The following is a 13787-nucleotide window of genomic DNA, read 5'->3' as shown; positions in this document are numbered from 1 at the left end:
TACTACATTGAGTAGCAGAGTACCTTCCTACATTGAGTAGCAGAGTATATTACTACATTGAGTAGCAGAGATATTACTACATTGAGTAGCAGAGTACCTTACTACATTGAGTAGCAGAGTACCTTACTACATTGAGTAGCAGAATACCTTACTACATTGAGTAGCAGAGTACCTTACTACAGTGAGGAGCAGAGTACCTTACTACATTGAGTAGCAGAGTACCTTACTACATTGAGTAGCAGAGTATATTACTACATTGAGTAGCAGAGATATTACTACATTGAGTAGCAGAGTAGATTACTACATTGAGCAGCAGATTGCATTACAACATTGAGTAGCAGAGTATATTACTACATTGAGTAGCAGAGTACATTACTACATTGAGTAGCAGAGTACATTACTACATTGAGTAGCAGAGTACCTTACTACATTGAGTAGCAGAGTATATTATTACATTGAGTAGCAGAGATATTACTACATTGAGTAGCAGAGTACCTTACTACATTGAGTAGCAGAGTACCTTACTACATTGAGTAGCAGAGTACCTTACTACATTGAGTAGCAGAGTACCTTACTACATTGAGTAGCAGAGTATATTACTACATTGAGTAGCAGAGATATTACTACATTGAGTAGCAGAGTAGATTACTACATTGAGCAGCAGAGTGCATTACTACATTGAGTAGCAGAGTAGATTACTACATTGAGCAGCAGAGTGCATTACTACATTGAGTAGCAGAGTAGATTACTACATTGAGTAGCAGAGATATTACTACATTGAGTAGCAGAGATATTACTACATTGAGTAGCAGAGTAGATTACTACATTGAGCAGCAGAGTGCATTACTACATTGAGTAGCAGAGTACCTTACTACATTGAGTAGCAGAGTATATTACTACATTGAGTAGCAGAGATATTACTACATTGCGTAGCAGAGTACCTTACTACATTGAGTAGCAGAGTACCTTACTACATTGAGTAGCAGAGTACCTTACTACATTGAGTAGCAGAGTACCTTACTACATTGAGGAGCAGAGTACCTTACTACATTGAGTAGCAGAGTACCTTACTACATCTAGTAGCAGAGTATATTACTACATTGAGTAGCAGAGATATTACTACATTGAGTAGCAGAGTAGATTACTACATTGAGCAGCAGATTGCATTGCAACATTGAGTAGCAGAGTATATTACTACATTGAGTAGCAGAGTATATTACTACATTGAGTAGCAGAGTACATTACTACATTGAGTAGCAGAGTACCTTACTACATTGAGTAGCAGAGTATATTACTACATTGAGTAGCAGAGATATTACTACATTGAGTAGCAGAGATATTACTACATTGAGTAGCAGAGTAGATTACTACATTGAGCAGCAGAGTGCATTACTACATTGAGTAGCAGAGTATATTACTACATTGAGTAGCAGAGTATATTACTACATTGAGTAGCAGAGTACCTTACTACATTGAGTAGCAGAGTACCTTCCTACATTGAGTAGCAGAGGATATTACTACATTGAGTAGCAGAGATATTACTACATTGAGTAGCAGAGTACCTTACTACATTGAGTAGCAGAGTACCTTACTACATTGAGTAGCAGAGTACCTTACTACATTGAGTAGCAGAGTACCTTACTACATTGAGGAGCAGAGTACCTTACTACATTGAGTAGCAGAGTACCTTACTACATTGAGTAGCAGAGTATATTACTACATTGAGTAGCAGAGATATTACTACATTGAGTAGCAGAGTAGATTACTACATTGAGCAGCAGATTGCATTACAACATTGAGTAGCAGAGTATATTACTATATTGAGTAGCAGAGTACATTACTACATTGAGTAGCAGAGTACATTACTACATTGAGTAGCAGAGTACCTTACTACATTGAGTAGCAGAGTATATTATTACATTGAGTAGCAGAGATATTACTACATTGAGTAGCAGAGTACCTTACTACATTGAGTAGCAGAGTACCTTACTACATTGAGTAGCAGAGTACCTTACTACATTGAGTAGCAGAGTATATTACTACATTGAGTAGCAGAGATATTACTACATTGAGTAGCAGAGTAGATTACTACATTGAGCAGCAGAGTGCATTACTACATTGAGTAGCAGAGTAGATTACTACATTGAGTAGCAGAGATATTACTACATTGAGTAGCAGAGATATTACTACATTGAGTAGCAGAGTAGATTACTACATTGAGCAGCAGAGTGCATTACTACATTGAGTAGCAGAGTACCTTACTACATTGAGTAGCAGAGTATATTACTACATTGAGTAGCAGAGATATTACTACATTGAGTAGCAGAGTACCTTACTACATTGAGTAGCAGAGTACCTTACTACATTGAGTAGCAGAGTACCTTACTACATTGAGTAGCAGAGTACCTTACTACATTGAGGAGCAGAGTACCTTACTACATTGAGTAGCAGAGTACCTTACTACATTGAGTTGCAGAGTATATTACTACATTGAGTAGCAGAGATATTACTACATTGAGTAGCAGAGTAGATTACTACATTGAGCAGCAGATTGCATTACAACATTGAGTAGCAGAGTATATTACTACATTGAGTAGCAGAGTATATTACTACATTGAGTAGCAGAGTACATTACTACATTGAGTAGCAGAGTACCTTACTACATTGAGTAGCAGAGTATATTACTACATTGAGTAGCAGAGATATTACTACATTGAGTAGCAGAGATATTACTACATTGAGTAGCAGAGTAGATTACTACATTGAGCAGCAGAGTGCATTACTACATTGAGTAGCAGAGTATATTACTACATTGAGTAGCAGAGTATATTACTACATTGAGTAGCAGAGTACCTTACTACATTGAGTAGCAGAGTACCTTACTACATTGAGTAGCAGAGTACCTTACTACATTGAGTAGCAGAGTAACTTACTACATTGAGTAGCAGAGTATATTACTACATTGAGTAGCAGAGATATTACTACATTGAGTAGCAGAGTAGATTACTACATTGAGCAGCAGAGTGCATTACTACATTGAGTAGCAGAGTAGATTACTACATTGAGTAGCAGAGTACCTTACTACATTGAGTAGCAGAGTACATTACTACATTGAGTAGCAGAGTACATTACTACATTGAGTAGCAGAGTATATTACTACATTGAGTAGCAGAGATATTACTACATTGAGTAGCAGAGTAGATTACTACATTGAGTAGCAGAGATATTACTACATTGAGTAGCAGAGATATTACTACATTGAGTAGCAGAGTAGATTACTACATTGAGCAGCAGAGTGCATTACTACATTGAGTAGCAGTGTACCTTACTACATTGAGTAGTTGAGTCGCAGAGTAGATTACTACATTGAGTAGCAGAGTACCTTTCTACATTGAGTAGCAGAGTACCTTTCTACATTGAGTAGCAGAGTATATTACTACATTGAGTAGCAGAGTGCATTACTACATTGAGTAGCAGAGTATATTACTACATTGAGTAGCAGAGTACCTTACTACATTGAGTAGCAGAGTAGATTACTACATTGAGTAGCAGAGTACCTTACTACATTGAGTAGCAGAGTACATTACTACATTGAGTAGCAGAGTACCTTACTACATTGAGTAGCAGAGTACCTTACTACATTGAGTAGCACAGTACCTTACTACATTGAGTAGCAGAGTACCTTACTACATTGAGTAGCAGAGTACCTTACTACATTGAGTAGCAGAGTACCTTACTACATTGAGTAGCAGAGTATATTACTACATTGAGTAGCAGAGATATTACTACATTGAGTAGTAGAGTAGATTACTACATTGAGCAGCAGATTGCATTACTACATTGAGTAGCAGAGTATATTACTACATTGAGTAGCAGAGTATATTACTACATTGAGTAGCAGAGTACATTACTACATTGAGTAGCAGAGTGCCTTACTACATTGAGTAGCAGAGTATATTACTACATTGAGTAGCAGATATATTACTACATTGAGTAGCAGAGTAGATTACTACATTGAGCAGCAGAGTGCATTACTACATTGAGTAGCAGAGTATATTACTACATTGAGTAGCAGAGTATATTACTACATTGAGTAGCAGAGTTCCTTACTACATTGAGTAGCAGAGTACCTTACTACATTGAGTAGCAGAGTATATTACTACATTGAGTAGCAGAGATATTACTACATTGAGTAGCAGAGTAGATTACTACATTGAGCAGCAGAGTGCATTACTACATTGAGTAGCAGAGTAGATTACTACATTGAGTAGCAGAGTAGATTACTACATTGAGTAGCAGAGTACCTTACTACATTGAGTAGCAGAGTACCTTACTACATTGAGTAGCAGAGTACCTTACTACATTGAGTAGCAGAGTACCTTACTACATTGAGTAGCAGAGTACCTTACTACATTGAGTAGCAGAGTACCTTACTACATTGAGTAGCAGAGTATATTACTACATTGAGTAGCAGAGTATATTACTACATTGAGTAGCAGAGTACCTTACTACATTGAGTAGCAGAGTACCTTACTACATTGAGTAGCAGAGTACCTTACTACATTGAGTAGCAGAGTACCTTACTACATTGAGTCGCAGAGTACCTTACTACATTGAGTAGCAGAGTACCTTACTACATTGAGTAGCAGAGTACCTTACTACATTGAGTAGCAGAGTATATTACTACATTGAGTAGCAGAGTATATTACTACATTGAGTAGCAGAATAGATTACTACATTGAGCAGCAGAGTGCATTACTACATTGAGTAGCAGAGTAGATTACTACATTGAGTAGCAGAGTAGATTACTACATTGAGTAGCAGAGTACCTTACTACATTGAGTAGCAGAGTACATTACTACATTGAGTAGCAGAGTACCTTACTACATTGAGTAGCAGAGTACCTTACTACATTGAGTAGCACAGTACCTTACAACATTGAGTAGCAGAGTACCTTACTACATTGAGTAGCAGAGTACCTTACTACATTGAGTAGCAGAGTACCTTACTACATTGAGTAGCAGAGTATATTACTACATTGAGTAGCAGAGATATTACTACATTGAGTAGTAGAGTAGATTACTACATTGAGCAGCAGATTGCATTACTACATTGAGTAGCAGAGTATATTACTACATTGAGTAGCAGAGTATATTACTACATTGAGTAGCAGAGTACATTACTACATTGAGTAGCAGAGTGCCTTACTACATTGAGTAGCAGAGTATATTACTACATTGAGTAGCAGATATATTACTACATTGAGTAGCAGAGTAGATTACTACATTGAGCAGCAGAGTGCATTACTACATTGAGTAGCAGAGTATATTACTACATTGAGTAGCAGAGTATATTACTACATTGAGTAGCAGAGTTCCTTACTACATTGAGTAGCAGAGTACCTTACTACATTGAGTAGCAGAGTATATTACTACATTGAGTAGCAGAGATATTACTACATTGAGTAGCAGAGTAGATTACTACATTGAGCAGCAGAGTGCATTACTACATTGAGTAGCAGAGTAGATTACTACATTGAGTAGCAGAGTAGATTACTACATTGAGTAGCAGAGTACCTTACTACATTGAGTAGCAGAGTACCTTACTACATTGAGTAGCAGAGTACCTTACTACATTGAGTAGCAGAGTACCTTACTACATTGAGTAGCAGAGTACCTTACTACATTGAGTAGCAGAGTATATTACTACATTGAGTAGCAGAGTATATTACTACATTGAGTAGCAGAGTACCTTACTACATTGAGTAGCAGAGTACCTTACTACATTGAGTAGCAGAGTACCTTACTACATTGAGTAGCAGAGTACCTTACTACATTGAGTCGCAGAGTACCTTACTACATTGAGTAGCAGAGTACCTTACTACATTGAGTAGCAGAGTACCTTACTACATTGAGTAGCAGAGTATATTACTACATTGAGTAGCAGAGTATATTACTACATTGAGTAGCAGAATAGATTACTACATTGAGCAGCAGAGTGCATTACTACATTGAGTAGCAGAGTAGATTACTACATTGAGTAGCAGAGATATTACTACATTGAGTAGCAGAGATATTACTACATTGAGTAGCAGAGTAGATTACTACATTGAGCAGCAGAGTGCATTACTACATTGAGTAGCAGAGTACCTTACTACATTGAGTAGCAGAGTATATTACTACATTGAGTAGCAGAGATATTACTACATTGAGTAGCAGAGTACCTTACTACATTGAGTAGCAGAGTACCTTACTACATTGAGTAGCAGAGTACCTTACTACATTGCGTAGCAGAGTACCTTACTACATTGAGTAGCAGAGTACCTTACTACATTGAGTAGCAGAGTACCTTACTACATTGAGTAGCAGAGTATATTACTACATTGAGTAGCAGAGATATTACTACATTGAGTAGCAGAGTAGATTACTACATTGAGCAGCAGATTGCATTACAACATTGAGTAGCAGAGTATATTACTACATTGAGTAGCAGAGTACATTACTACATTGAGTAGCAGAGTACATTACTACATTGAGTAGCAGAGTAGATTACTACATTGAGTAGCAGAGTACCTTACTACATTGAGTAGCAGAGTACATTACTACATTGAGTAGCAGAGTACCTTACTACATTGAGTAGCAGTGTACCTTACTACATTGAGTAGCACAGTACCTTACTACATTGAGTAGCAGAGTACCTTACTACATTGAGTAGCAGAGTACCTTACTACATTGAGTAGCAGAGTACCTTACTACATTGAGTAGCAGAGTATATTACTACATTGAGTAGCAGAGATATTACTACATTGAGTAGTAGAGTAGATTACTACATTGAGCAGCAGATTGCATTACTACATTGAGTAGCAGAGTATATTACTACATTGAGTAGCAGAGTATATTACTACATTGAGTAGCAGAGTACATTACTACATTGAGTAGCAGAGTGCCTTACTACATTGAGTAGCAGAGTATATTACTACATTGAGTAGCAGATATATTACTACATTGAGTAGCAGAGTAGATTACTACATTGAGCAGCAGAGTGCATTACTACATTGAGTAGCAGAGTATATTACTACATTGAGTAGCAGAGTATATTACTACATTGAGTAGCAGAGTTCCTTACTACATTGAGTAGCAGAGTACCTTACTACATTGAGTAGCAGAGTATATTACTACATTGAGTAGCAGAGATATTACTACATTGAGTAGCAGAGTAGATTACTACATTGAGCAGCAGAATGCATTACTACATTGAGTAGCAGAGTAGATTACTACATTGAGTAGCAGAGTAGATTACTACATTGAGTAGCAGAGTACCTTACTACATTGAGTAGCAGAGTACCTTACTACATTGAGTAGCAGAGTACCTTACTACATTGAGTAGCAGAGTACCTTACTACATTGAGTAGCAGAGTACCTTACTATATTGAGTAGCAGAGTACCTTACTACATTGAGTAGCAGAGTATATTACTACATTGAGTAGCAGAGTATATTACTACATTGAGTAGCAGAGTACCTTACTACATTGAGTAGCAGAGTACCTTACTACATTGAGTAGCAGAGTACCTTACTACATTGAGTAGCAGAGTACCTTACTACATTGAGTCGCAGAGTACCTTACTACATTGAGTAGCAGAGTACCTTACTACATTGAGTAGCAGAGTACCTTACTACATTGAGTAGCAGAGTATATTACTACATTGAGTAGCAGAGTATATTACTACATTGAGTAGCAGAATAGATTACTACATTGAGCAGCAGAGTGCATTACTACATTGAGTAGCAGAGTAGATTACTACATTGAGTAGCAGAGATATTACTACATTGAGTAGCAGAGATATTACTACATTGAGTAGCAGAGTAGATTACTACATTGAGCAGCAGAGTGCATTACTACATTGAGTAGCAGAGTACCTTACTACATTGAGTAGCAGAGTATATTACTACATTGAGTAGCAGAGATATTACTACATTGAGTAGCAGAGTACCTTACTACATTGAGTAGCAGAGTACCTTACTACATTGAGTAGCAGAGTACCTTACTACATTGCGTAGCAGAGTACCTTACTACATTGAGTAGCAGAGTACATTACTACATTGAGTAGCAGAGTACCTTACTACATTGAGTAGCAGAGTATATTACTACATTGAGTAGCAGAGATATTACTACATTGAGTAGCAGAGTAGATTACTACATTGAGCAGCAGATTGCATTACAACATTGAGTAGCAGAGTATATTACTACATTGAGTAGCAGAGTACATTACTACATTGAGTAGCAGAGTACATTACTACATTGAGTAGCAGAGTACCTTACTACATTGAGTAGCAGAGTATATTATTACATTGAGTAGCAGCGATATTACTACATTGAGTAGCAGAGATATTTCTACATTGAGTAGCAGAGTAGATTACTACATTGAGCAGAAGAGTGCATTACTACATTGAGTAGCAGAGTATATTACTACATTGAGTAGCAGAGTATATTACTACATTGAGTAGCAGAGTACCTTACTACATTGAGTAGCAGAGTACCTTACTACATTGAGTAGCAGAGTACCTTACTACATTGAGTAGCAGAGTATATTACTACATTGAGTAGCAGAGATATTACTACATTGAGTAGCAGAGTAGATTACTACATTGAGCAGCAGAGTGCATTACTACATTGAGTAGCAGAGTAGATTACTACATTGAGTAGCAGAGTACCTTACTACATTGAGTAGCAGAGTACCTTACTACATTGAGTAGCAGAGTACCTTACTACATTGAGTAGCAGAGTACCTTACTACATTGAGTAGCAGAGTACCTTACTACATTGAGTAGCAGAGTACCTTACTACATTGAGTAGCAGAGTACCTTACTACATTGAGTAGCAGAGTATATTACTACATTGAGTAGCAGAGTATATTACTACATTGAGTAGCAGAGATATTACTACATTGAGTAGCAGAGTAGATTACTACATTGAGCAGCAGAGTGCATTACTACATTGAGTAGCAGAGTAGATTACTACATTGAGTAGCAGAGTACCTTACTACATTGAGTAGCAGAGTACCTTACTACATTGAGTAGCAGAGTACCTTACTACATTGAGTAGCAGAGTACCTTACTACATTGAGTAGCAGAGTATATTACTACATTGAGTAGCAGAGATATTACTACATTGAGTAGCAGAGTAGATTACTACATTGAGCAGCAGAGTGCATTACTACATTGAGTAGCAGAGTAGATTACTGCATTGAGTAGCAGAGATATTACTACATTGAGTAGCAGAGATATTACTACATTGAGTAGCAGAGTAGATTACTACATTGAGCAGCAGAGTGCATTACTACATTGAGTAGCAGAGTACCTTACTACATTGAGTAGCAGAGTATATTACTACATTGAGTAGCAGAGATATTACTACATTGAGTAGCAGAGTACCTTACTACATTGAGTAGCAGAGTACATTACTACATTGAGTAGCAGAGTACATTACTACATTGAGTAGCAGAGTACCTTACTACATTGAGTAGCAGAGTATATTATTACATTGAGTAGCAGCGATATTACTACATTGAGTAGCAGAGATATTTCTACATTGAGTAGCAGAGTAGATTACTACATTGAGCAGAAGAGTGCATTACTACATTGAGTAGCAGAGTATATTACTACATTGAGTAGCAGAGTATATTACTACATTGAGTAGCAGAGTACCTTACTACATTGAGTAGCAGAGTACCTTACTACATTGAGTAGCAGAGTACCTTACTACATTGAGTAGCAGAGTATATTACTACATTGAGTAGCAGAGATATTACTACATTGAGTAGCAGAGTAGATTACTACATTGAGCAGCAGAGTGCATTACTACATTGAGTAGCAGAGTAGATTACTACATTGAGTAGCAGAGTACCTTACTACATTGAGTAGCAGAGTACCTTACTACATTGAGTAGCAGAGTACCTTACTACATTGAGTAGCAGAGTACCTTACTACATTGAGTAGCAGAGTACCTTACTACATTGAGTAGCAGAGTACCTTACTACATTGAGTAGCAGAGTACCTTACTACATTGAGTAGCAGAGTATATTACTACATTGAGTAGCAGAGTATATTACTACATTGAGTAGCAGAGATATTACTACATTGAGTAGCAGAGTAGATTACTACATTGAGCAGCAGAGTGCATTACTACATTGAGTAGCAGAGTAGATTACTACATTGAGTAGCAGAGTACCTTACTACATTGAGTAGCAGAGTACCTTACTACATTGAGTAGCAGAGTACCTTACTACATTGAGTAGCAGAGTACCTTACTACATTGAGTAGCAGAGTATATTACTACATTGAGTAGCAGAGATATTACTACATTGAGTAGCAGAGTAGATTACTACATTGAGCAGCAGAGTGCATTACTACATTGAGTAGCAGAGTAGATTACTGCATTGAGTAGCAGAGATATTACTACATTGAGTAGCAGAGATATTACTACATTGAGTAGCAGAGTAGATTACTACATTGAGCAGCAGAGTGCATTACTACATTGAGTAGCAGAGTACCTTACTACATTGAGTAGCAGAGTATATTACTACATTGAGTAGCAGAGATATTACTACATTGAGTAGCAGAGTACCTTACTACATTGAGTAGCAGAGTACCTTACTACATTGAGTAGCAGAGTACCTTACTACATTGAGTAGCAGAGTACCTTACTACATTGAGGAGCAGAGTACCTTACTACATTGAGTAGCAGAGTACCTTACTACATTGAGTAGCAGAGTATATTACTACATTGAGTAGCAGAGATATTACTACATTGAGTAGCAGAGTAGATTACTACATTGAGCAGCAGATTGCATTACAACATTGAGTAGCAGAGTATATTACTACATTGAGTAGCAGAGTACATTACTACATTGAGTAGCAGAGTACATTACTACATTGAGTAGCAGAGTACATTACTACATTGAGTAGCAGAGTACCTTACTACATTGAGTAGCAGAGTATATTACTACATTGAGTAGCAGAGATATTACTACATTGAGTAGCAGAGATATTACTACATTGAGTAGCAGAGTAGATTACTACATTGAGCAGCAGAGTATATTACTACATTGAGTAGCAGAGTACATTACTACATTGAGTAGCAGAGTACATTACTACATTGAGTAGCAGAGTACCTTACTACATTGAGTAGCAGAGTATATTACTACATTGAGTAGCAGCGATATTACTACATTGAGTAGCAGAGATATTTCTACATTGAGTAGCAGAGTAGATTACTACATTGAGCAGAAGAGTGCATTACTACATTGAGTAGCAGAGTATATTACTACATTGAGTAGCAGAGTATATTACTACATTGAGTAGCAGAGTACCTTACTACATTGAGTAGCAGAGTACCTTACTACATTGAGTAGCAGAGTACCTTACTACATTGAGTAGCAGAGTATATTACTACATTGAGTAGCAGAGATATTACTACATTGAGTAGCAGAGTAGATTACTACATTGAGCAGCAGAGTGCATTACTACATTGAGTAGCAGAGATATTACTACATTGAGTAGCAGAGTACCTTACTACATTGAGTAGCAGAGTACCTTACTACATTGAGTAGCAGAGTACCTTACTACATTGAGTAGCAGAGTACCTTACTACATTGAGGAGCAGAGTACCTTACTACATTGAGTAGCAGAGTACCTTACTACATTGAGTAGCAGAGTATATTACTACATTGAGTAGCAGAGATATTACTACATTGAGTAGCAGAGTAGATTACTACATTGAGCAGCAGATTGCATTACAACATTGAGTAGCAGAGTATATTACTACATTGAGTAGCAGAGTACATTACTACATTGAGTAGCAGAGTACATTACTACATTGAGTAGCAGAGTACATTACTACATTGAGTAGCAGAGTACCTTACTACATTGAGTAGCAGAGTATATTACTACATTGAGTAGCAGAGATATTACTACATTGAGTAGCAGAGATATTACTACATTGAGTAGCAGAGTAGATTACTACATTGAGCAGCAGAGTATATTACTACATTGAGTAGCAGAGTACATTACTACATTGAGTAGCAGAGTACATTACTACATTGAGTAGCAGAGTACCTTACTACATTGAGTAGCAGAGTATATTACTACATTGAGTAGCAGCGATATTACTACATTGAGTAGCAGAGATATTTCTACATTGAGTAGCAGAGTAGATTACTACATTGAGCAGAAGAGTGCATTACTACATTGAGTAGCAGAGTATATTACTACATTGAGTAGCAGAGTATATTACTACATTGAGTAGCAGAGTACCTTACTACATTGAGTAGCAGAGTACCTTACTACATTGAGTAGCAGAGTACCTTACTACATTGAGTAGCAGAGTATATTACTACATTGAGTAGCAGAGATATTACTACATTGAGTAGCAGAGTAGATTACTACATTGAGCAGCAGAGTGCATTACTACATTGAGTAGCAGAGTAGATTACTACATTGAGTAGCAGAGTACCTTACTACATTGAGTAGCAGAGTACCTTACTACATTGAGTTGCAGAGTACCTTACTACATTGAGTAGCAGAGTACCTTACTACATTGAGTAGCAGAGTACCTTACTACATTGAGTAGCAGAGTACCTTACTACATTGAGTAGCAGAGTACCTTACTACATTGAGTAGCAGAGTATATTACTACATTGAGTAGCAGAGTATATTACTACATTGAGTAGCAGAGATATTACTACATTGAGTAGCAGAGTAGATTACTACATTGAGCAGCAGAGTGCATTACTACATTGAGTAGCAGAGTAGATTACTACATTGAGTAGCAGAGTACCTTACTACATTGAGTAGCAGAGTACCTTACTACATTGAGTAGCAGAGTACCTTACTACATTGAGTAGCAGAGTACCTTACTACATTGAGTAGCAGAGTACCTTACTACAATGAGTAGCAGAGTATATTACTACATTGAGTAGCAGAGATATTACTACATTGAGTAGCAGAGTAGATTACTACATTGAGCAGCAGAGTGCATTACTACATTGAGTAGCAGAGTAGATTACTACATTGAGTAGCAGAGATATTACTACATTGAGTAGCAGAGATATTACTACATTGAGTAGCAGAGTAGATTACTACATTGAGCAGCAGAGTGCATTACTACATTGAGTAGCAGAGTACCTTACTACATTGAGTAGCAGAGTATATTACTACATTGAGTAGCAGAGATATTACTACATTGAGTAGCAGAGTACCTTACTACATTGAGTAGCAGAGTACCTTACTACATTGAGTAGCAGAGTACCTTACTACATTGAGTAGCAGAGTACCTTACTACATTGAGGAGCAGAGTACCTTACTACATTGAGTAGCAGAGTACCTTACTACATTGAGTAGCAGAGTATATTACTACATTGAGTAGCAGAGATATTACTACATTGAGTAGCAGAGTAGATTACTACATTGAGCAGCAGATTGCATTACAACATTGAGTAGCAGAGTATATTACTACATTGAGTAGCAGAGTACATTACTACATTGAGTAGCAGAGTACATTACTACATTGAGTAGCAGAGTACCTTACTACATTGAGTAGCAGAGTATATTACTACATTGAGTAGCAGAGATATAACTACATTGAGCAGCAGAGTGCATTACTACATTGAGTAGCAGAGTATATTACTACATTGAGTAGCAGAGTATATTACTACATTGAGTAGCAGAGTACCTTACTACATTGAGTAGCAGAGTACCTTACTACATTGAGTAGCAGAGTACCTTACTAC

The sequence above is a fragment of the Salmo salar genome, chromosome 19 (genome assembly GCF_965601325.2).
Source record: "Salmo salar chromosome 19, fSalSal1, whole genome shotgun sequence".
NCBI classification, from domain to species: Eukaryota; Metazoa; Chordata; class Actinopteri; order Salmoniformes; family Salmonidae; genus Salmo; species Salmo salar.
Note: the sequence above shows the minus strand (reverse complement) of the source record.